Source organism: Manis javanica, chromosome 9, assembly GCF_040802235.1.
Source record: "Manis javanica isolate MJ-LG chromosome 9, MJ_LKY, whole genome shotgun sequence".
Classification (NCBI taxonomy): domain Eukaryota; kingdom Metazoa; phylum Chordata; class Mammalia; order Pholidota; family Manidae; genus Manis; species Manis javanica.
Window position 1 is genome coordinate 114,529,521 of NC_133164.1, and position 23,912 is coordinate 114,553,432.

Here is a 23,912-nt window from a genome sequence, read left to right on the forward strand (position 1 = left end):
CAGGTGTTTTGCATGAATAAGAAGAGAGGGAAGAAACTTAAGTAAGAGTGAGTGAAATGGTGTCTTACCTTCCTTTCTCTTTCAAAAAGGCATTGGTTCTTCTGTTTCTAAAGGGATGCAATCAATTTATTGTCTCTTTTGTACTGCTGGGTACTTTGCCCGCATCTGCCCCACAGGGTTTGGGACAGGTATGTTTGTAGGTCACATCACTCTGCGGTTTTGCTGAAGAATACTTGCTGTCAGACTTTTCTCTTCTGAACAGCTGTTCCAACCTTCCCACCCGCCTGCTTCCCCATCTTCTCCACTTCACAGTCTGAGTCTGTCTAAGATCCGTGTTCCTGCTCTGTCTCCTAGAGGACTCCTCAGGTTTCCTATCTGCATTTTCCAACATCTCCCCATGTTGCACAGAACAGGAGAAGTGTAAGGCTGAGTAAAAAATAAGGTACAAACTTCCTCAGAGTATTGTTAGGAGTTATGGTTGATTAAAATTTGAGACTAATACTTGTAAAAGATTTTCTACTTTATGGAGAAAAGGCCCAGAAGATGAATTTATAAATAAATAAAATGAATAATGCATTTCCCTTAAGATACAAATAAAAATGGATTTTTTTCTTAAAATAAGTTAAATTGCAAATAAGGAGTATAGGAGCAATTGTAAATTTAAATGAATGCCCAGATATTGCAATTGTAACTGCATTTCTTATAAAAAGTGAAATATTTTTTAAGGATTGCAGATAATATTTAATTTCAAACCTCTGTGAAGATAATTTATTAAGTAGAAGGTGCCATTTAAAAAGGAATGACCTCTGTACCTATTATTGTTTTGCTCTTTTGAGTTCTCAAATCACACCAGTTGATTCCTGGTTGAACTTAAAGAAAAGATTCTCTACATGCAAATACTTTTAAAAAAACGTGGTAAAAATGTGGTTTGTGAGATTGAGCCAGCACAGTAGATATTATCACTTACCAAGTGTTGGCTTTATTAACTATATGACTCTCAAAGGTGAGAAAATATTTATAAACCAACTGAGGCTTAAAATCCCCAGCTCCTAACATCCAACGGGAATGGGGCTAGCAATAATTCAGATTTTATAGTTCTGAGCATATTTACCCTCAACAAATGTTCAAAAATACATTTTGAAAGAACCGAATCCTATTTAAATAATGTGAAGTAGAATAACTGGCAAAACATTGGTGCCTACACATTTACTTAAAGAACAAATAATCTGTATTCCTCCTGAGCTAGCTTCCTATTTGGACCTTTGGAGAAATTGTCCTGAACTTCATTTTGCTGAAACGTTGCATGTGAATAATAATGTCTGTCAAAATTTGTGCTTATTTCTCTCCACATTAAAGCCTTGTCTTTCTGTAATTGGTAGCAAAGATCTCCTAGCATGTATGAGCTGAGCATGATGCAGGATGAACTTCCTCACAAACAGACTGCTTCCAGAATCCTATCAGCTGGTTCCTTTGTGTCACTTTACTGAACATGTGAAGAGAACATGGATAGTCAGTGAGATAAGTGACACTGTATCTTTTATCAGAGAACCCGGAATGTCTACATTTTAAATTACTCAAGAGTTAACTTGTGATCAAATATTCCTGCCCTTCTCTACCAAGACTCTTTGAAGTCACTTAACTTTTCCTGTCCTGCTACTTTTCACATCTGCTTTTGTAAAAATGACTCTCACGTCTCACTCTCCTGCACTTTGGGATGACTATTAATTGTGAGGAAGGAAATGTCAAAACCCAGAGGGGCTGGGCCTCTCAAACCACTCTCAAAGACCCTGGAGTCAGCCCACAGAGAAACACTTTCTAAATTTAAGGAAATTCTGAAGATGATGCAGTTGTTCTATTCCTGGCTGTTCTCAGAAAGGCTTCTTTTGGATTCTTTGGCAAGAAGAAGCGCTCTTGCTAAAGCCCCTGCCTTTAAGGATTCATTAAAAGGTAGTCTTTAGTCTTTATCTTTTGAAGGAACATTGTTCGTGTGCTCCAAGTGCCAAGTGGCATGGTTGGGGGTGATTAGCTCTTCTTACTTTTAACCTTGATAAATCATAGTTCTCTTTCCACTAGTTGACTGTCGTGTAAACCATGTTGCGCCAAGTTGGAGAAATTCAAGAGGAAATTTTGTTTTAGTTTTTGTTGAATTCTTGTTATTACCAGATTATGGCCTTATGAGAAAAGAGACTTTAGTGAAAGGTTTCTTGAGATTTTCATTAATTACCTTGTACCTTTCGATTTTTTACTCATTTTCTTATTAAATCCTCTTATAAACACTTTGTGTTGTAATTTATTGGCTGCAAGTGATAGATGCAAAAGAGCCTCAGGAAATAAATGTGAAGTCAGAGGGCTGCTCAAGATCTAAATGGGGGCTCAGAGCCTGACCTGGAGTTGCCCAGTGGCCACCATCGGTGGTGCATGCCCTGTCTTTATGACCTTTTCCAGCTGTTTTGTTTTTGTCAGAACTCCTGTCCGAAAGCATTCCTTAAAGCTCTGGGTCTGCTGTTGACTAGCCTGCTAACTCAAGCCAGTGTGATACGGATTGCTAATCAGACCATCTGTTCTTTTTCTGAGATAATATAACTGCATTATAATAGAGATATTATTCACATAATTTGTTGATATAAAAGAGTGCATCTGATGTTGACGTTAGAGTCAGGTTGCCAACAGGTAGGGCAGACATTTTTGAGATATGGGTGTGTCAAATTGAAGTACACAGTAGGTAGCCCCTGTTTTGGAAATTCAAGAGGATTGGCCTCACTAGCAGTGCTTCTACCCTTTTGCATGAATATTATCAAGGCGATATTTATGTGAACACTAGTCTATTCCATTATAATGTTATAGTTTTGTCCCTATTCATAGGAATTTATGGGCTTGTTACACCTACTGCATATCAAACAATGCACCAAAATGACCCCATCATATTTACCTAGGGCTCCTGGTCCCGTGGCATCACTGCTTTCTGATAGCTTCCCTGATTATGCCACATTTCTGGTGCTTGATGATGTAGAACAAGTCACCACACATCTGGGTCTCCGTTGTCTCATCTGTAAGGTAACATGGTGGCACTCGACAGTCTAGACAGTGCCTTTCATTTATAACACTAGTCTTTCACTGTGTGTCTCTCTCTAATTGGCTTATAACCAACCCTTAAGTTTCTTCACACTTCTGGGTAGTGGAATGAATAATCTCTGTGCACAGATCCAAGGCTGAGAAAAATCTCATGGCAGGAACTTGCAGCTCTTAGTTGCAGGGACCACAACTCATCTCTGATCTCGGTAAGCCATTCTTTGGCTGCCGTGGAACTCATTGCTTGAAAGAGATTTGCTGTAGCCCAGGCTACCCTGCCTTTGGAGGAAATAAAGTTCTCCTGCCTTATTTCTAGTCTTCCTTTCATGGTAGCACCAGAAATCTTGATTTCATCGACTCACCAGTGAAAGACCTTACCCATCTCGCAATATTCAGTCACTTCTGAGTCTGACAGATGAAGAATCGAGGTCTTGTGCCTTTTGCTGCCCAGAGATTTTAAATATAGTTTATTGCATCCCCTTGCCAGAGATATAGCCACTGGCAGACCAGCGAGGGAAGTGGAACATTACGGCAGGGAGTTCACACACTCTTTTTCATGATGATGTGTTTTTGGTGCCAGTGGTAATCTTTACTCCTCTTTCACTGGACTCTCTTCTCTTCCCCAGCTCCCCACCCTATATTTTAAACTGCTATGTATTCATATAAATCCCCCATTTTTCCTTTTTGAGCTTAGTGCACTGAACATTTCTACTCATGCATAAAAGATGCCCTGAAAATTCCCATCACAGCTGCATAAGTGTTTATTTATTTTTTACATTTTGAGAATCAGGCTCTGAGATAGTGCCTTCAAGAGACAAGCATTTATAGCTTTGCTATATGATTTGGTTCAGTTTTTTTTTTCATCCATCTTGTTTGTTTACCTGGAATAAAAGAGGGAATTAAAGATATTACAGAAGGAGTTTCCCTTGGTGGTAATTTTAGGTATTTTGTGAATTGATGAAATCTATAGGCTTTTAAAAAGAAATAAAACTCTGGGAAATCAGATGTTCTGTATTTATGTTAAGTCTTATAAGAAAACTCATTGCAGAGTTGATCCGAATAATGTTGAATCACTAATTTAACATTCAATGCAATCTAGATACAAAACAGATAATTTAATCATAAAATCTCTATATTTTGACTTGGGATTCTGGTATAATCCTTAGGGTAAAGACAGATCATTTTAAATTATTTTGGTAAATTGCCTAGATCATATATAAATGAAGTAAATAAAAGAAACATTTTTGCATCATTTTGTGATGTTAAAAGTTATTTTTTTCCTCTATAACTCTAGTGTTCCAATTTCAAAAGACAAAGTGTTGACATGAAGGTGTTTTATGGCTTTGTTTCTTCATAATAAAGAATAACTTTTGAGTTACTCTTATGGTGGACAGTATTGTTGGCCTCATCTGAAGTGCACATTTAAGGCCCAGACTGGAAATTTTCCCCATTGAGTTTATTATGGATGAGAATCAAAATTCAGTTGTTTCTAATAGCAACTATGAAAATACATGTGACATCTAAGTACAGCTAGTAATCAGATGAACTCATAACACTGTTAGATGTGAAGTGTTGAGGTGTCCTGAAAGAGGTTGGAAATGCTCACCTAAACCTTGGGTTAGCTCAGACCACCTTATCTATAGCTTTTCTGGATGAAACACCTCCTCTAAGGCTGTCTTAATGCAGATCTGCCAGGTATTTCACATTTATAACCCAGGTTATACCAACAGCCCAAGTCATGCAAGATCTCACTGCTAAAGGGTTCAACTCTCTCTTTCTACCCCAAAATTGTCTCAAAAGGAAATGTTTTTACATGGAACACTGGTCTATAAGAATTAACATCCCAGTACACCAAGAATGCCAAACTCTGTCCACGTTCCTTCCCTCTTTCCTTTTACACTTATTAGTCAAACCATGTTCTATAGCCAACATTACACTTTATGGCAAAAAGCTGGAAGCTTTCCTTTAAGATCAGGAACAAGACAAGGAATCCCACTCTTACTACTTTTATCCAACATAGTACTAGAGGTCTTTACCATGGCAATCAAACAAGAAAAAGGAAATACAGGGCATCCAAACTGGTAAGGAAGAAGTAAAATTGTCATGATTTGCAGATGACATGGTACTATATATAGAAAACCCTAAGGCTCCATCAAAAACTATTAGAACTAATAACTGGATTCAGCAAAGTTGCAGGATACAAAATGAATACACAGATATCCATTGCATTCCTATCTACTAATAATGAACTAGCAGAGAGAGAAATCAGGAAAACAATTCCATTTACAGTTGCACCAAAAAGAATAAAATACCTAGGAATAAACTTAACCAAGGATGTGAAAAACCTGTACTCTGAAAACTACAAGACACTCATTAGAGACATTAAAGAAGACATAAATAAATGGAAATCTATCCCAGGCTTATGGATAAGAATAATTAATATTGTCAAAATGACCATCCTGTTCAAAACAATTTACAGATTCAGTGCAATCCCTATCAAAACACCAATGGCATTTTTCAATGAATTAGAGCAAATAATCTTAAAATTTATAAGAAACCATAAAAGACCCTGAATAGTCAAAGCAATCTTGAGAAAGAAGAAAGCTGGGGGTATCATGCTCCCTGAATTTAAGCTACATTAAAAAGCTATAGATATTAAAACAGTACGGTACTGGCATGGAAATCAACCCATAGATCAATGGAACAGAATAGAGAGCCCAGAAATAAACCCACACATATATGGTCAATTGATAAATGACAAAGGAGCCATGAATATACAATGGAGAAAAGATAGTCTCCTCAATAAATGGAGCTGGGAAAACTGGGTAGCTATATGCCAGAGAATGAAAATAGATCACTGTCTTACAACACACACAAAAGTAAATTCTAGGTGGATTAATGGCCTAAATGTAAGACATGAAACCATAAAACTCTTAGAAGAAAACAAAGGCAAGAATTTCATGAGCATCAACATGAGAAATTTCTTTCCAGATACATTTCCCCAGGCAAGGGAAACAAAGCAGAAATAAACAAGAGGGACTACATCAAAGTACAAAGCTTCTTCACAGTAAAGGAAACCCTCAGCAAAACAAAAAGGCAACCTACCATAAGGGAGAATATATTTACAAATGATATATTTGGTAAGGAGTTCATGTCCAAAACATATACAAAACTCATATAACTGAACACAGAAGAAACAAGTAATCCAATTAAAAAATGGGCAGAGGACCTGACTAGACATTTTTCCAAAGAAGTCATACAGATGGCCAACAGACATATGGGAATATGATCAACATCACTGATCATCAAAGAAATGCAAATCAAGATGACAATGAGGTATCACCTCATGCCAGTCAGAATGATGACTATCCAAATGACAAGAAATAACAAGTATTGGTGAGGATATGGAGAGAAGAGAACCCTCTTACACTGTTGGTAGGAATGTAAATTGGTCCAGCCACTCTGAAAAACAATATGGAGGCTCCTCAGAAAACTAAAAATAAAAATATCATATGACCCAGCAAATCTATTTCTAGGAATTTACCCAAAGAAAACAAAACCACCAGTTTGGAAAGATACATGCACACCCATGTTCATTGCAGCATAAATTTACAATAGCCAAGATATGGAAGCAACCAAGTGCCCATCGATAGATGAATGGATAATGAAGAGGTGGTACCTATACGCAATGGAATATTGCTCAGCCATAAAAAAGAAATCTTGCCATTTGCATCAACATGGATGGACCTAGAGGATATCATGTTAAGTGAAATAAGCCAGGCAGAGAAGGACAGACACCATATGATTTCACTTATATGTGGAATCTAAAATACAAAACAAGCAAATAAACAAAAACATACCCACAAATATAGACAAGACTGCTGGTTACCATGGAGGGAGTGGGGGAAGGATGAAATAGGTGAAGGATATAAAGAGGTATAAACTGAGAACTGTAAAATCTATGTACAACATAGAGAATTTAACCAATAATATTGTAATATCTTGGTATGGTAATGGGCAACTACACTTATCGTGACAAGCACCTAGTAATGTATATAATTATCAAGTCACTGTGTTGTACTTGTGAAACCAATATAATATTATATATATATATATATATAAGCTTTATTCCAATTAAAAAAAAACCCCAAACACCAAAGAAACTCCCATATTCTAGCTATGGTATTACAGAAAGAATAAAAAGTTTGAACAATTATTTGAGATAGTTAAAAATTCCATTTTGACACCTGAAGTTTATCTAGATTAACTGAAAATCATCCAAATTAACTGCGTTATTTTAAAGAAATATTTATAAGCTCATTATTTTAAAGAAATACTTCTAAGCTAAATATGTTAAGGTATCTACACTGATTTTTAAATTGGACCAAAATACTATATATAATTTAAACATATATGTTCCACACTGACATTTATGGTGTATTTTTTGTATGTGAGAATGGAAAAAGGCAGACTTGTCTTTTGCAGAAGCGTGGTTAGCCTTGGATCAGACTTTTAATGACTTTAAAGCAGTCAAAATAACTGAAAATTCCTGGTGGAGAGACAGAGGCCACACCATCATAGAGTTACCATCATTCTGCTGATAGAAATCTAATATTGATCAGACATATAATGTCTTATAGACTGACAGCTTGTAACAAAGCAGTTCCATCAATTAATTTATACATAACCACATGCATACTGAGAGCATGGATTTTCAGAAGTCTAGGGATGTGCTAGAAGGAATAACATTGTAGATGGTACTGGGAGAAAATATGCATGAGCTGAAAGAGTCTTCTCGGAAAATGATTCTGTGGTGGAAGGATTCATATGATCAATGCTGTATTTTCTGTAGTGAAGTGTAACTTTCAATATGTCTCGTATAGCTTGAGACACACTTGAGTTCATTCTCTCCCTCTATTTTGGAAAGTAAGCAGCTACAATAGTAGTTAGTCATGATCTAGCCATAGACTTAATTAGAGGGTAAAGAGTCCTCTTTTGATACAATTTGCTCACAAAGCTATCAAAGGAGGCAGCCTGGAGTTGCCTAGAGTGAAGCAAATCAGAATCCAATCCAATGTAGATGCAATAATTCTCCATTTCAGCACACCTGTCCACCACGTTAATATAGCTATAATTTGTCACAAAGGACTTTTGGGAAACGAAGTACCAGGTTCTCCCTTAGGTAGAAACTTACTCGGCTAGAAGAAAAATTGCTGGAGAAGGTGCAGAATAGCTAATCTACATTCTTCCTCCTGAAATACGTTCACTCTGCCTTCTCTTGTATTAAAGCAGAAGAAAAGAGAGCCCTGAGCATGCAGGTGACCTACCCTGTCCTTGGGGTTTGGAATCCTATTAGAGAAGCCTTTTCAGTTTTGCATAAACTGCAACCCTTTCAACAGCTGTCCAGAGATTTCCTTCTGACCACTGCTCCCCTCAATCTCTACTTCCTGTAGCACAGTTCATATATGATTTTTCACTCTCCTTAAGCTCCTCAGTCCTCGTCTGTACAGCATTGATGAAAGAATTTGTGAAGAACGAATGGGACATTGTATCCCTGGGAGAAAATAACCTAGTCAATTACAATGGCAATGTAAAAATGACATCTTGTTAAAGAAACCTGATTTGATTTCTGAATTAAGAACTGAACTTACACTTACTATGGCATTTCTTAATATCTCTTGGTAATTTCTTGCTTGAATCTACATTCCATAAAGCATGGACAGTGTATGCCTATTCATCCCTGCATCTCTTGTGCACACAAACTGGTGGGTGCTTACATATTTGGGAAGTAATTGAAATAGAAAGTGAACCCAAGAAACAGGACATGTGGAGAAAATACTGAGGATAGGTGTGCAATTCTATCCCCAGTGGTTAGGATTCTTGGAATTTGACCAACCAGACTTAAAACAGGGAAAACTCCTTGCTCAAATTAGAGGTGAACTCCTTTCCCTGATGAGGCCTGATTTTTAATTATTTTTAAATAGGCAATGATGCAATAAATAGGCAAATTGCAATGTGACAAAGTCCTGAAGGCAAGTCACAGGTTATCTTCATCTCTACTAAAAGCAATACTGCCAAATGTTCAGCCAGCTTCAGGGTGGTCTCAAGCTTCTGTTTACATAGTTCCAACACTTGCCTTGTGAAACAAAAGTTTTGGGAGTCCTAACCTCACGAGTTTTGGGAGGACAGATAAAAGACATAAAGAAACAAAACAAAACACCAGACATCTGTTTCAAATTTCAACCCATCTACTCTGGAATCGTAGGGTTGAAAAGACTGGCTTGATAGCCTCCTTATAACCCTGTCAGACATTTCATTTCCTCTAAGTTTATAGGCCCTTCCTTGTTAACTACAACACTGAACAAAATATTCAGAGAAAATTTTTGACCAGGTATTTTTTTTGGGGAACTTCCCTAACATTACATGTTCAGTTTGATGTACTGATGTGAAATTTGTTATTCTGCAAAGACTCACACACATTGTAGTGTGAGTGACTTGAGAATACTGGTTATTTTCATCTTTCTCCCCCCAGGGGAAAAGGGAGAAATAATCAACTATGTGGTAGATATTAAAGGTACTTCGTGGCTGGAAAAGTCCATGTTCTACTGAACACACATCAGCAGCGGTTAGAAGGGGGCCTTTTCCATCTCAGACGTACGGTGGAGGGGCTGCTGGTTAGAGGGCTGCTGGGGAGGCACTGAAGAGCCAGTGTGACATCTGCTGTCAGGAGAGTCGGTGCACCTCCAGAGCCAGGGGCGTGGTTCCTGCCACATCCCCGAGACTCTGTCCCTCAGAGCACCGAGCGCAGGGAGAGGTGGGGACGGATGCAGGCACAGAGCCCACTGACGCGTCAGGCACCGTGCTGGGCTCAGGGCACAACAGAGTTGAGAAGCCACAGCTATGCCTGCACGGAGTTCAGAGGCTGACTAGTGAGAGGGGGCGGGCATTCGCAGAGGCTGATTTATATACAGAAACTGACTTTCCAACTTTCCAAACTGGTGCTTCTTTTGAAAACTCCACTCAATTCAACGCAGCTTAACTAACAAACTCACAGCACAGCACCCTTGAGTTTCTGGTACACAGCCTGAGGGACGTGTGATGTGGTCCCCCCTCGAGGACCAAACGTGGATATGAACTGAGAGTTAACACAGGCCGACAGGCGCTGTAGTGGGAGCGGAGGGCTGTGGGGATACCGAGGAGTGAGAGGGGCTTAGCCTGGGCTGCTGTACTGAGCAAGCTGTTGGGACAGAGGTCGCTTTTGAGTGTGGCTGGGCTCATTTCTCCACAGCCTTTGCATTTTGTTCAAGCTGGAGAAATCGGTTGAAAAAAGCGAAATGTATCAAGGAGGGCACATGGCCACACCCGCTGCTCAGCAAAATACTCTGATAAATGCAAGAACTGAGGGAACCCCTGCCTGCCCTGTGGGCTTCACGATCATAACGCCTGGGAGCGCCGTGGTGATGGACAACGGGGCGGCCCCACCGGATGGTCAGCTGCGCAGGGCATGACTCATCTCGTCTTGCTCACTTCTGCAGCCTAGCTTCCTGCGCGGCGCCGGGCCCATTGTAAGCACTCACTGTTTGCTGAATGCATGACTAAGGGATGGTCGCATCGTAAGACATAAAGAACCACTGAGTTATGCTGAGGTGGCTTTTTTTTCTGGCCCAAATCAGTGTCAGCCTATAGTCCAAGTGTCACAATTTTTATTTTAGTCTTCAGGGAAAAAAAGGCTCTTTTATTCCTGATATCCCTCCAATGTGTCATTATTATGTGCTTGCATCTTAAGACATTATATTCAAGACTCACGGAAAAAATAAATACAATTCTGAAATAATACAAGTTTTGGGTAAGAGATAATTAGAATTTTCTCTGCCAGAAGATGTATTTGTACTTTATCCTTCAAAAGAAATTTTATACTTAACATATGTTTGGTATGTAGATATAAATGTAAATCATTTGATATTTCCCAAATGTTGTGCGTTTATCCCATTAGTAATAATGAGAGTTCAATGGCTGTGTAAGCCAACTCACTAAAGTTAGACTGTTCTCCTTTGAGGGAGCTTTAATTAGATTTTAATAAGAATGGTGAATTAAGTGTGATTATTAAGAGCCCTTTGATATTATACATTAGTATGGGTCAAGATAATAAGGTGTGTTCTAGGTATTTCAAATATAGATAATAGAGAGGGGATGTGGTCTCCATTTGGCTGTTACCAATATTGATAAATTTCTTTTTACTGGTTTGAAATAAATGTTTCTCCACTGCTTACACATTTCATGATTATCAGCAGATGTGCCTTAATAAGAATGGATTATTGCAAGCAAAGTAAATAATTCATTAAATTATAAACGAAATGCATATTTGGCAAGCCAATGTGAAAGCATTAACCAATCTGGGGTATTTTTTTCCCCTTCCTAACTGCTTACAGATTGCCTCAACATTCAAATCTATAAACCACTTAACACCCGGCAACTCCTGCTGAGGCAAAGCTTTGCCAGGGCTGAGTAATAGATGGTTCAGCAGCACAGGAAAATACATCAGAGCCCAGGAAGGAAGGATGACATTGGCGGTGTTAAGAACGCTTCCTCCCCTGCTTCATTCTGCAGCTTTTAATACACAACACTGCAAACTCTTCCTCGTCAGTGCTGGGAAGCCACCTGGTCTGTCTTGAGGAATTATGTCTGGAGTTGGAAAATTAATGAAGGACAGAGAAATACTGAAAATAAGAGCACTTCCTTCTTTGCGTTAAAATAATTCCGATACCTCCTTGATACTGAAATAAATTTGGTTTCGTTTGAATTTAGGGTACTTTAAATATTAAACTAGTACTGCACAAATCCGATGTTTTGTGGAATGTTACAATTGTGGCTCTGAGTTTTAAACCAGATTATGTATTTCTTTTAGCCAAGTTTACTTGTATACTTGTACTATAGCAGGACTTTTCTGTTTTTACTTAATCACATTATAATTTTCTAATTTTAGAATAGACATTCGTGTTGATTCTGCTTAAAATATGCTGACTACAGTCTGGGATGAAATCAGGAAGTGATACTGTAAGTAAATAGGTTCATCACATGAATTTCAACACATGGTGCAACATGTCCTTAGGGGAGAAAACTAAGTCGATTTACTGCAGTATATTGATGGTGGAGGTGGTATGAGCCAAGGGGAAGCTAACGAATAACTTGATCTAGGGCATAAAGCCAGCCTCAGGGTCAAGAACATAACTTTAGCTTTCTGGTTCCTTGTGCATATCTCTATTTGTCAAGAATATTGAGTACACTGTGCAAATGCCTTTCGTTGTCACGTTCAAATGCCCTAAAGTTAACCAATGGGTAATGAGAGAGGCACAGTAAATGGTGTGAACACAGGCTCACTGGTGGCCCTCTTTATTCAGGGAAGCAAGGGAAGGGCTCAGAATTTGGGTGTTGCCCATTCTTTTCCTGTCCTCTACCTCTTTTTTATATTTTACCTTTGTTATGATCCAGCAACATTAGGATGACTCAGTGTAGAAAGTTGTCAGCTATTACTGGTTTGTGTGGGAAGCAATTACACTTAAGCAAGTTTCAATTGCTTCAGCGGAGTACAGAAACGATAAGAAAGGAAACTCAAGTTGTTCCGCTTCTCTTAACATGATAAACTCAATGTTTGTAACTTAATTTTGTGGCTTTAAAAAAAAAAGTGTTGCAGTTGCTATTACTATATGTCAATTTAATTTAGGGCCTCTGTGATCCATAGTTGTTAGGGATGAGATATCTTGGTTAATGTAATAGTGAGACAGGGACCACAGATGTAGTCAGAAAAGAGTGAAGGCCTCCGGAGGGAAAGGGCGAGATATTTGCAGTCAGAGCAATGTAACTACATGCAAGGAAACCACCCCCTCTGCTAAAACTCTATGTTAAACATTGAGCTCTAGAATCATTCTTCAGTGAAATCAGTTAATGTTCCCCAGATAAAGAAGAGTAGCCCATGTTTTATTATGCTAATCATTTGTAACCATGTGTAGGATTCACTTTAGCATGCTAAAAGGCCCAGGCCTGTGTGCTGTCTGTCCTCCTTCAGATCTGACAAGGTAATTTTGCAAACTGAGCAACTAATTTAGCTGCAGACCCAGCTATAAACAGCATAGTTAAAGGCAAGAAGAATTCCATCTTAAAAATAAAATTGCATTTTAACACCCAAGAAGTTCAAGAGGCAAGATTCTTTAGCAAGTAGACAATACCTCAGCCCACCTTGGGGGCTGGGCAGGCAGCCTTTTGATATGCTCCCAGACCAAAGTGCTGGTGTCTCAGAGAGAAATCAAGCTAGGAAATTCCTTACAGTTAAGTTAATTTTTAATGTTCGGGGACCACTTAAGAAGTCCCCACCCCTAAGTTTTTTCATGTTCTTGAAAAATCCTCAACTGCCTATAATACCCCTTAGACAACGCACCACTACGGGCTCTCTTGTCCCCTCCTGGCGTGAGCCGGGAGCTCTGTCCTTTCACTCTATCTCTAAATAAAAGCTTGTACCTTGCTCTCCTACCTTGACTGTTTGTGAAGCTCATTCTTCGGCTCTGCAAACAAGAACCCCGGCATCAATAGCATGGTTGACCACAATTTGGAAATTCTTTTTAACATCCCATTGTTGAATATTCTTTGAGAGAGTCCATCATCTGTCATTCTCGCTACTGTGATAGCTGCTTAACCAGTCTCCCCATTCCCAGTCTTTCAATCCTTTATCCTTAAAACATCCTGAGTGATTTTTAAGTACAAGTCAATTCACATTAAACCTCTGCTCAAAGCCCTCCAATTATTTCCATTGTACTTAAAAATATGTCATTGCTTTCCAAGGTCTCCAAAGCATTCTAAAATCTGCTTCCCAAACAAGGGTGCCCTACCATCCTCTGATTCCACTGTCCCCCGCTCATTACTACGTGGTCTTCGGAGTGTTCCTTCAACGTGCCAATGTCTTCCTCATTTGGGCCCTTTGACCCATGCCCACAGTGCTTTCTTTTTATTAGTTTCTTTCAGGTGAAAGCAGAGCATAGACTAACAGCAAAATTCACCACGTTACAGGAAGAGGTCGCTTTTGGTAACTTTAATTTTTATTTCAGGAAGCCCAGGAAGGAACCCATTCCAAAAATTATTTCGTCCTCTTAAAAAATCATTGCAGTCGTTGGAGTTTTATGCCTTTCAGCATTCAAAACTTTACGATAGGAACATTATTTGAATTTTTAAATTCCTTGCTAGTTCTATCATCTCCTCCATGCCTACCCCAAAAAGTCCTTGGATTAGCTTTTGGAAATGAAATCCATCAGAACTTTTGAACATGTACTAAATTTAGAGCCTTCATCCTTCCTGTCATCATCAGTAGCTCTGGGTCTATTGGCCTGGCACCATGGTGTGGGAATTACCATCAGGTGCAGGCCAGAAGTGAAATTCTAGGTTTTCCACCTCTTTGTCTCTCTGTGTCTCCTATCATCTATCTATCTATGGAATCTATCTTTCTATCTACATAATCTATCTATGTCATCTATCATCAGTCTACTTTTAATTTCAAATATGTAATGATAATAGTCAAATTTCAGAACACCAAGTGCACATGTAGGAGAAAAATATCCTTTGGACTGTGTCCCCAGCAGTAAAACTGAATGTCACTGTGGATGTTTTAGTTTTCCACATTCACCCGAAGGAAGCTGATGTTTGCCCCATGCCAATCTCTTAGGAAGACCAGGCAATTCATTTGATAGCATCTGCGAAATGTTCTGAACACCTCAGCACAGAATGTTCTACAAACACGATGTGTTATTATAATCATGATCTCTGTCTCTTCTGCACGTAGTAGAGCATACTATATGCCATACATCTCACACTGATGTTGCAGGGATTAATGAGATAATGTCTGCAAGGTACTGACTGCTCCTTGGAATCAGGGGGTTATATAAGTACAAGAGAATCTGATTATTATTAACCCCACACATTACATTGTCGCCTCACTGTCCCTTTTCATCAAGAGAGGCTGTAATGATTTATCAAATTCACACTGAGAGAAACAGCAATATAACATTAAGTTCCTTTGGAAACTGGAGTGTGTGTCCGTGTGTGTGTTTGAAATGTCGTTTGACTCCGGTCTCTGTGGCACACACATTTCCATTCTGAACTATTTTGACTACACTTAACATAAAGAGATGTGATTAGAAGTTTCAGATCTTGGTTTATGAAGCTATATGTTTTGAACCACATACTCCATTAGGAAGAAAAAGTAATAAAGTGAGATATAAAGTCATTTTAGAAGCCTTGTGACAAGACTAGATTTAACTGTTTTCAGTCAGGGTTTTACTAAATCTATTGTCATGTTACCACTAAAAGCCTGGATTAATGTTCCATAAATCTTACAAATATTTCCCTTTCCCCTAAAATAATATTTCCTCTTTTTAAGGAATTTAGCATTCCTTAAGTTAAAAACTGAATTTTTTGAATCAGAAAGAGGATATGGGGGTACTTGCATTAGTCAGGAACAAATTAAATTATGTATAATGATGAATGAGAATTAAGCATTGCCAGCTCTGTGTTTTGAGAAATACATATGCAGGTTTCTGTGCAACGGACAAGAGCACCCCATGGCAGCTTGGGGCACCAGTGCCCGCTGCTATCCACCTCTCTTCTTTCTTTTAATCCCCTTGTCTTTCTTTCCGTCCATCCCTCTTAATTTTAATCCATCCATCTATCCATCTATTTACTCCTCTCTCTCTCTTTCATCTATTCTGTATTTTAACTCAAGATCTATCATTTGAGTTTCTGATGCTGTTGATTCTACACCTCACTCTGGAAGTTTTAAAGGCTTCACCAACTGAGCCAGCTTGAAAGTGAACATAGACCCCCTCCCACCACTCTGTGCCCCGGCCTGCCCTGGCCCGGATCTCTCCTAAGAGTCAGGTTGGGGAGAGGCATGACTTATCAGTAAATGCACGCGATAGTTTCCAAAGGAAATACAGGAGACCCCTCCCACCTCCGTTATCCCCATTTCCAGCTATTAATTATGTCCTATCGCATATATTCTGTTTCCTTCTATTAATTGTGTCAATTGTTATTACTCAAAGAATTGAATGACCTCTCTTTAGCTCTCAAACTTGCAAGTCAGAAGTGTAACTATTACATCCATTTAGTTTTCCTCTTCTGCAGGGAGCCATCGAAGCATCTGATTGAGGTGATCCTTTACCTAACAGGTCTACAGGATGTCCCCAGTGGATTTGGGGTATATATTTAATGGGTATAATCTCACTGGACCACCAAAGTCAAGTAATTACATGTACACAAAAATTATTTTTTCCAGATAATTTGTTTGTTATGTGTGTTATTGAGAAATTAAAATCTTTGGTTAAATGGCTTCTATAGTAATGAACATTTTTATAGTGAATTATACACTTCTCTACTTTCTTAAACTATTCAGAACACAATAATTTAATATTTTCCTGAGGGGTCAGAATTGACATTCTGAATATCATCTATTTTATTACTATGTAGTATGTTGATGCCTTTTACTGAGATGTTTAGGGCTGGTTTCCTGTTCACTAAATGACCTGAGGCACTTGTACTTCTAAAGTTTGTGCTTCAATTACTGTCATGTTCAGATTCGATTCAGCTAGTGTGTTTGTGTGATATTATATGTTCCTACAGGTGGATCTTTAAAGTTTTCTTCACACATTTCTTAGCACAGAGCTTATTCAAATAAGTTATAGATATGTTTTGATACCTTTTAAAAAGTGAGGTTATCTTTTAATTCATTTATTTTTGGGCCAAAAGGTTATGCTGAATATAGTTAATATGTTAATGATTTCCTATTAGTCTTTTGTTGTATATAGTCAGGTCTTCAGAGGCATGTTTCAATCCACAACATATCTGTACTAATGGACTAACAGAGAACACAACTCTTCTGGATAGAATAAATATATTCTACAAAGAATGACTTTACCAATTTAGATAATTAAAATAACCCTGTGCTGCTGCAGCCAAGGCCCATTTGCTGTGGCATAAATGTACTTGGAGGCTGGTGCCCCTCCCATCCTGGGTCCCCTTTCATGTGCTGCCTGCAATATTTGTCATGGAGAGACCCTTGGGTGCGAAACAGCCCCATTTAAACAGGATCCATTTCGATTAAACATTTCAGTCCATGAGGAAATGGGGAAAGCATTTATTTTGACTGGAAACAGGTGGGCTTCTGGGAATTAGGATAAACCCTGTAGCGCATCATTTCCCTGACTCCTCTGAAGAAAAATGGACCAGTGTCCATTTGGGATGGCTAATGCCGTCAGTGGAAATCTCAACTAACATGCCTTCGCTTTTCCCTCAAGTACTTGTTCACCAAGCTACCCACCAATTAGGATGCGGCGGCCCTGCGGAGGGTCCTCTCCAAGTCTTACGAGGGTGCGTTTCCTCAAGGCTGCACTGAGCTCAAATGTGTCATGGGGGGATGCTGCTTAACACAAGGCCGTATTTCTTGGTACATAAACAGCCCTACGGAAAGGATAGCAGGTTCCCTAGGAGGATCCTGGCATGGGCACCAGCCTTCCCCGACTAGAGCCGCTGGCTCCCCAGCGGGGCCTGTGCTGGCCACGCGGCCGGCCGGCCCAAGGGGCTCCCGCAGGCAAGACGCGCAGCGCCGCCAGCCGGCCCGCCAGTGGGGCCCGTCTCAGCAGCCTGGGGAAAAACGGGAAGGCTTATTTTGTCACTTACCTTTTCACTCCTGCCATCCTTTCCCTTCTCCCCACCCCCACCAAACCCATTTCATCTTTTTAGTTTTCATTTTAAAAGTATGGTTAGGACACGTGTGGTTTCAAGCAGAAATAACGGGGATTTGAACAAAGAAAGCTGACAAAACGTACCCTGGGACGAGTTTGCCTGATATATAAATTGTTTTTATGGGCACATACCAGTTTTCTTGCCGGCCTCCAGCTGTCACTTTGGGTTATTTTCACTGCAGTCACCGAGGCGGCTCGCGGGAAAGCGAGCGACCGAGAATGAATGGCGCAGAGAATGCGACCGGCAGAGAAGTCTCAGGGAGGCTGGGCGCCCTCCACGCACCGAGCGAGGTGGTTCCCCAGCTCCGGCGCACGCACACGCACACGCACACGCACACGCACGCACGCACACGCACACGCACACGCACACCACACACGCAGCGCACTTGCTCAAAGTTATTTCTTTCCTTGGTTATACAAAATGAGGAAACAAAGCTAGAAAGTTTCTGTGAGTTCTCGGCTGTGAGCAAAGAGAAATCAAAACTTTTTCTCCATAGTTGTAGAGCCTGAGTTAAAAGAGATGGATGATTTTCAGCCCTTCGCCCAAGCATGGCCGACTCTCCCCTTCCCCACTGTCGTCCTCTGCCCGTTGGTCCCTGTCAGCGTGCTTCACCTCGGGCCGCGGGGCGGAGGGGAGCCACACCGGCTCCATTCACGGAGCAGCAGTCGGAGAAGTAAGGCCCATGCGACTGGAAAGTTGGAATCCCTTCCTTCTCTCCCCGCAGATTTATGGACATTACCCAGAGGCGAGGCCCAGTGAGAGATGATCGTGCACTAATAAGCTTTACAGATGGTGGGTCTTCCTGGGTATGTGTGTTGTGTATGTGTGTGTGTGGTTTTGTGTGTTTAAACGGCTGAGCAGGGTATTGACTCTGTACTCTTCAAAAAATGTCTTAAATACTAACTTTAACATACCAGTGTGTTCTAGTGCCAGTGCTTAGTGAATACTCTTTCTCCTGTAGTGTGTTTTGAAGCCAGCTTAGAGCCTGTGCTGGGAGTGTCTGTTTAGTATTTACGGAGACTGACATGTGACAAGGAACAAATGGGGCTGACAAGAGTAAATGTTCAAGGATGGCTTCATTTTGTTTAATTTCTAGGGAACAAGGGTGGACTGTGTGCCTCTCTGGTCAGGAACAGATCTCAGGAAGGGATTATTCTATAAGGACAGCTGACCTAGATCTCCAGAGAAACAGAATCAATAGTGTGTGTGTAAGTATATGTAAATGTGTGTGTGCAATATGTGTGTGTGTGTGTGTATATATATATGAGATTTAAGGAATTGGATCACACAATTACGTACTCTGTTGAGTCTGAAATCTATAGCATGGACTGGTAGGCTGAAGACCTTAAAAAGATTCAATGTTACAGTTCAAGCCCAAAGGTCATCCATCCTGCAGAATCCAGTCTTGCTTGGGAGAAGTCAGTCTTTTGTTCCAGTCAGGCTTTTAACTAATTGGATGATTTCCACTCACATGAGGAGGGCAAACTGCTTTACTCAAGGTTTAGTGATTTAAATACTCATATTATCCAAAAACAGTCTCACAGAAACATCTATAATGTTCATAACATTTGACCACATGTGTGACCATCGTGGCACAGCCAAGTTGACACCTAAAATTAACCAGCACACTTACTCTGGCCAGAGGCTGATAGCAGTGGGGGGATCCACCATCTAGGTGCCCCTCTTTCTTCTTAAATACACAGGCCTGGAGTGTACAGCTCTGTAGTTTTTACGTGCATGTGTGCACCCATATAATCACATCAGGGCCAAGATATGGACAGCATTCATCTCCCAATGCCCACTTGTGCCCCTTTCCTGTCAATCCCTCTCACCCCCTAACCTAACCACTTTCTGATTTCCATCTCTGTTGGCCCATTTTGTTGATTCATCAACTTTATAGAAAGGGTTCAGCATTTACTTATTTGTCTCTACTTTCTTTTACTCTACTTGTTTTTGGATTTACCTATGAGGTTCTCATTACTTAGACTTTTAGTAACAATGAAAAATCAGAACACGGGAATTTTTTTGTCCTGGTTCCTAGGAGTTCCATTTTCATTTATTATTACGTTTTTGCATGATCTACCAATTCTCTTCCCTGTGCTGTCCTTTGCCCCTCACCCTTTTGCATTCAATACCTTACTTCTTTACTGCTTATTACAGAAAAAACTTCCATTTCACAGTCTGCTGTTGCTCCAGGTCACCCTTTAATGGGGCCCTCATAGTGTTGTATGAAGTTGGAGTGCTGAAGCCTCCTCTCCCCCCAGCTTTTAATTGCCAGCTCTCAGTATCCAGGAATGTCCTCTTCCTTGGTGTCCCCTTGCCCTGAGGTCCTTCTGTTGTACAGAACAAGAGTAGGGGGAATTTTATAGGTCACCACTAAATTTGGAGGAAATGACTTTTGGGTTGAGCACTACCTAAAAACCATCTCTACTCCTGTGCAGACATCACTTTTTTAAAGTTCTATTCTGTCAAAGTTCTAAAATCCAGCCTCTTTCCCCTCAGTTGGAACCTTTGACTTTGCTGTCGGGCCCATTTTGGTGGGGGGAACACATGCTTGAATGACTTTGTAATCTTTCAGATAAGCAACAGCCATGCTGGAGAAGTAAGGTTGTAAGTAAGTCTGGTTCCTGGGCTGACACCTTGCTATTCATGTCAAGGTCGGTCAGATTCTGGGCTCACATCAACAACCTCTGTGCAGAACACAACCATGACAAAATCACTGTCTTGCCAGTGGGTTTCAGCCCCTGGCAAGTTCACCATGGTTTCAGTGTGACCGAAGAAAATGACAGTAGAACATTCTTGGGGTGAAAGGGCTACACCCAACTCCATTTCCACAGTGGCAGGTCCATCACTATAATCTCATCCACACAGAGCGAGTCTGCATGCAGCAAGCCAGTCTCTGCCTCAGGGCCCCCCTGTCTGCACAGCCATCCTCTGGGCCTCTCTGCCTGCACAGCTGTCCCACCCAGCTGTCCTCTGGGCCTCTGTCCTTGGTGCTGACACCACTCCAGCCTCTGCTCTACTCTCCTGCAGCCTTGCAGCCGTGCCACCGTGTCATGCACAGAGCACTGGGTGGAGCTCTTTATATAGAGTCAAGAGCAGTGTATTGCCCACAAATGTGCAGTGAGCTAGTCGACCAGGGCCAGGTGAGCTAGTTCCTGGCCCCAGGAACTCTCATTTTATGCACAGTCACACCAACTCAAGTTCCCTGGGGAGCTTCCTGATCTGCTTTATGAGTATCAAGAAGAGCTGTCCTTAGGCCTTTGGAATCATCCTGCATTCTGGAAGCATGTTTTATTCACTGCACTAGAGAAGAATGCTTAAGACCCATGAAGTCACAGCTTACTGTGCAGCACTGCTTTGGTCTCCAGTCAAGTAGCAAAATCTACAGTAATTCCCACAGAAGTCTTAGAATGGTAGTCAAGGCTCTTGTTTACTGAGATGCTGAAGGCCTGCACTGGTGATGTTATCTAGTATTTTCTTGACTTTGTAAGAATTTCCATATATGCCCTTGTTTACCCTATTGGAATTTACCCTGGGCTAGACTGCTAGAATCAATTCAGCAGGAAGACCAGCATTATAGTGTTAGCATCGAGAAGCAACAATTTTTAAGCTTTAAAGATAAAGAATTCAATGTGCTAAGAGAAAGCAAAGGTGATGACGTTTGCAATACAAACTCAGTGTAAACACAGCTTCCCATTCCCACCTCTTGAAATAAAGTGGCATAGATGCCAGAAAAACTGACAACATACTGGTAGTGTAAACATCCTAACCTGTTCAAAAACCTTTCAAGAAACACGGACTGTGATTCCCCAACTGTGGGAAATTCTGCCCTCTAAATATTGGCTCCAGTTCTTTCTGTTCTCCCTCCCTTGTCCCCTCACTCCTTTTCCTCTTCTCTTTGTCTCTTACATCCTGCCTCTCTCTTCCTTTCTTTATCAGTTCTTTCAGTAAGTATTTGGGTGAACTGAGCGTGTAACGGACCCTTCCACCCTTGACCAGAACCACCGTCAACAAGGTGAAGACCCAGCCCTCCTGAAACCTGCTTTAGTTCCTCTTCCTTGTCCTCCCCCTCTTTCTCTCCTTCTGATGGGTTTCATGCCACACCTGGGGAAAACTAGAGCAGCCTAGTAACATTACAGGGGTGGCACTCAATTTCACTGGCAACCACAAGAGGACCTTGTAAAAGAAATGATGCTGATTTCAAAGGCTCCTGAGCCTGGACTGGGAGCACAGAACCAAAGGGGTATGGAAGGCCCCTTGCTCACATCTGCATTTCTTAGTGACAAGGAATAATGCGACTGGTTCTGTATCTCCTCCAGGTTCCTGTCTATCATCAAAACCCTTGTTAGCTGTTGATTAGACTTCCTGGATGTCAGTGATTATATTGCTAACATCCTGGCAATGCCTCCTGCCGGTGGTGGCGATCACTGCTTCTGAGCATGTCAGCTTAGAAGACTAATCAAGTAATGGTTATGAGATACCGAAGCTGCCTGACTCTCTCTCAGATACCTTTTATGGCTCTTAATTATTTTATATTCTCATTTGTTTCCTGGAGATCTTGAAACCCCTATGTAATGTCACTACACTTCAGTCATGCTGAGCTGCGGACTTGTCATCCAGCCCTCACTGCATTGCGAAGACCTGGCCGAGCTGCGCTCCCCTGCTCCCCGCCAGCACAAGTGAATCTGAGAGCTGCTGGACTGGCTGCAATGTTGCTTTCACTGTAAGCATTTCAATTTCCAAAATGTTTTTTGAAAAAATGACTTGACTTAGACATATGTTGTCTATTATATACACTGAATCTCTCTTTTCTAGCAGTGTTCCTCATGGCTGGTCCAAAGTAGGTGTTTGATCTTGAAATCTCAAGGCTGGTACACGGCAGGTGTTTAACTAATAACTGTTTGCTCTTCTCTCCAAGTTCGCTTATTCTCTCCATTCTTGTTTTTTTTTAGTTTATACTAAGATTCACAAACCCAAATAATATCTTTCTCCAATAGAAAGGACACTGGCAAAGGAATTTAAAAAGTTTTGTTGTGTAAGGCTCCATAGGCTTTAGTTCCTACACAAGTTCAGGACATACTCACACGTTGCCTCTGTGATTTACATCAGCCACTATTGGTATATTTGGCAAAATCTCACTTTCTTAGCACTTGAGGGAATATTTAAAATACATGACACTTACTACTACAGAGTTATATTAGTAAGTTTAGATAATTAAATACAGTCATGTTAGTGGTTCATGTAGGAGGGTGATAAAGTACACCTTCTCTTCTCTGCTCTAGATTTGTGATTCTGGGGGTGTCAGTGCCTCATTTACCATGGTTAAGGATGCGGCAAAATTTTCCATATTGGAATCCTCCCTGCTACAGAACATTTTTCTGATGCTCACTTTCTAACAGTTATGGAGAAAAACATGGGTGCTTGCTTTCCTGCTGTTCCAGGGCCCAAGGGAAGCTCACTATCTGATGGTCATCCATAGGTTTTGCCCACGAGCTCTCTAAGGAAAATTTTACCAGACAGAGTTAAACAGGCAAGGAGGACTTTATTCAAAGCTACTACAATGAGGGAGAGAGACTGAACTTAACTCAACTTCGTAACCAGAAAGATGGGAAGATATTTATATGCTGGGCTGAACTAGTGGAAAAGTACTGGAGGACATTAGGGGGAGACTGGTTAACATGCTGAGACCATCCAGTTGGCTACTTGGCTCGCACTGAAGTTAGGCCTCTGTCTTCCCATGGGACTAGCGGAGAGGAGCTCTGTCTTTCATGATGATCACTTTTCAAGGAGATTCCTCTCAGGTCCTTGAAAAAAAACATTCCTGGGTTGTAAAACTGGCAAAAACCCAGAAGAGGATTTGCCTTCATTTCAAACATACAGATAAAAATTTTGCAATTACAAACATTTCTCAAGGAAACGTTCTGAGAGAAAGGAGATCAGGGTCCCAGAGTCAGCAGTAAACCTGTCTAAAGTTTCCTTAAGCTAAAGGGAATGTTAAGACTGTCTTAGTAAATGCTCATCCACTTGCTCTGAGCTCTTCATCAAATGCTTACTAGCTT

The 23,912-nt window shown here is 40.6% G+C and overlaps 1 long non-coding RNA gene across 2 annotated transcripts in view; it reads right to left on the reverse strand.

Annotated features, from left to right (window-relative positions):
- The window catches only part of LOC140843555 (uncharacterized), a 257,008-nt gene that overhangs the window by 14,334 nt on the left and 218,762 nt on the right, over positions 1 to 23,912 (reverse strand). The window contains exon 1 of one of the 2 annotated variants that reach the window (XR_012121405.1): positions 17,982 to 18,129. The exons of the other annotated variant lie outside the window; for it this stretch is intronic. This is a non-coding gene — a long non-coding RNA (uncharacterized lncRNA). Of the gene's footprint in view, positions 1 to 17,981; positions 18,130 to 23,912 lie in introns of those variants that run through there. 2 annotated transcript variants of the gene reach the window in all.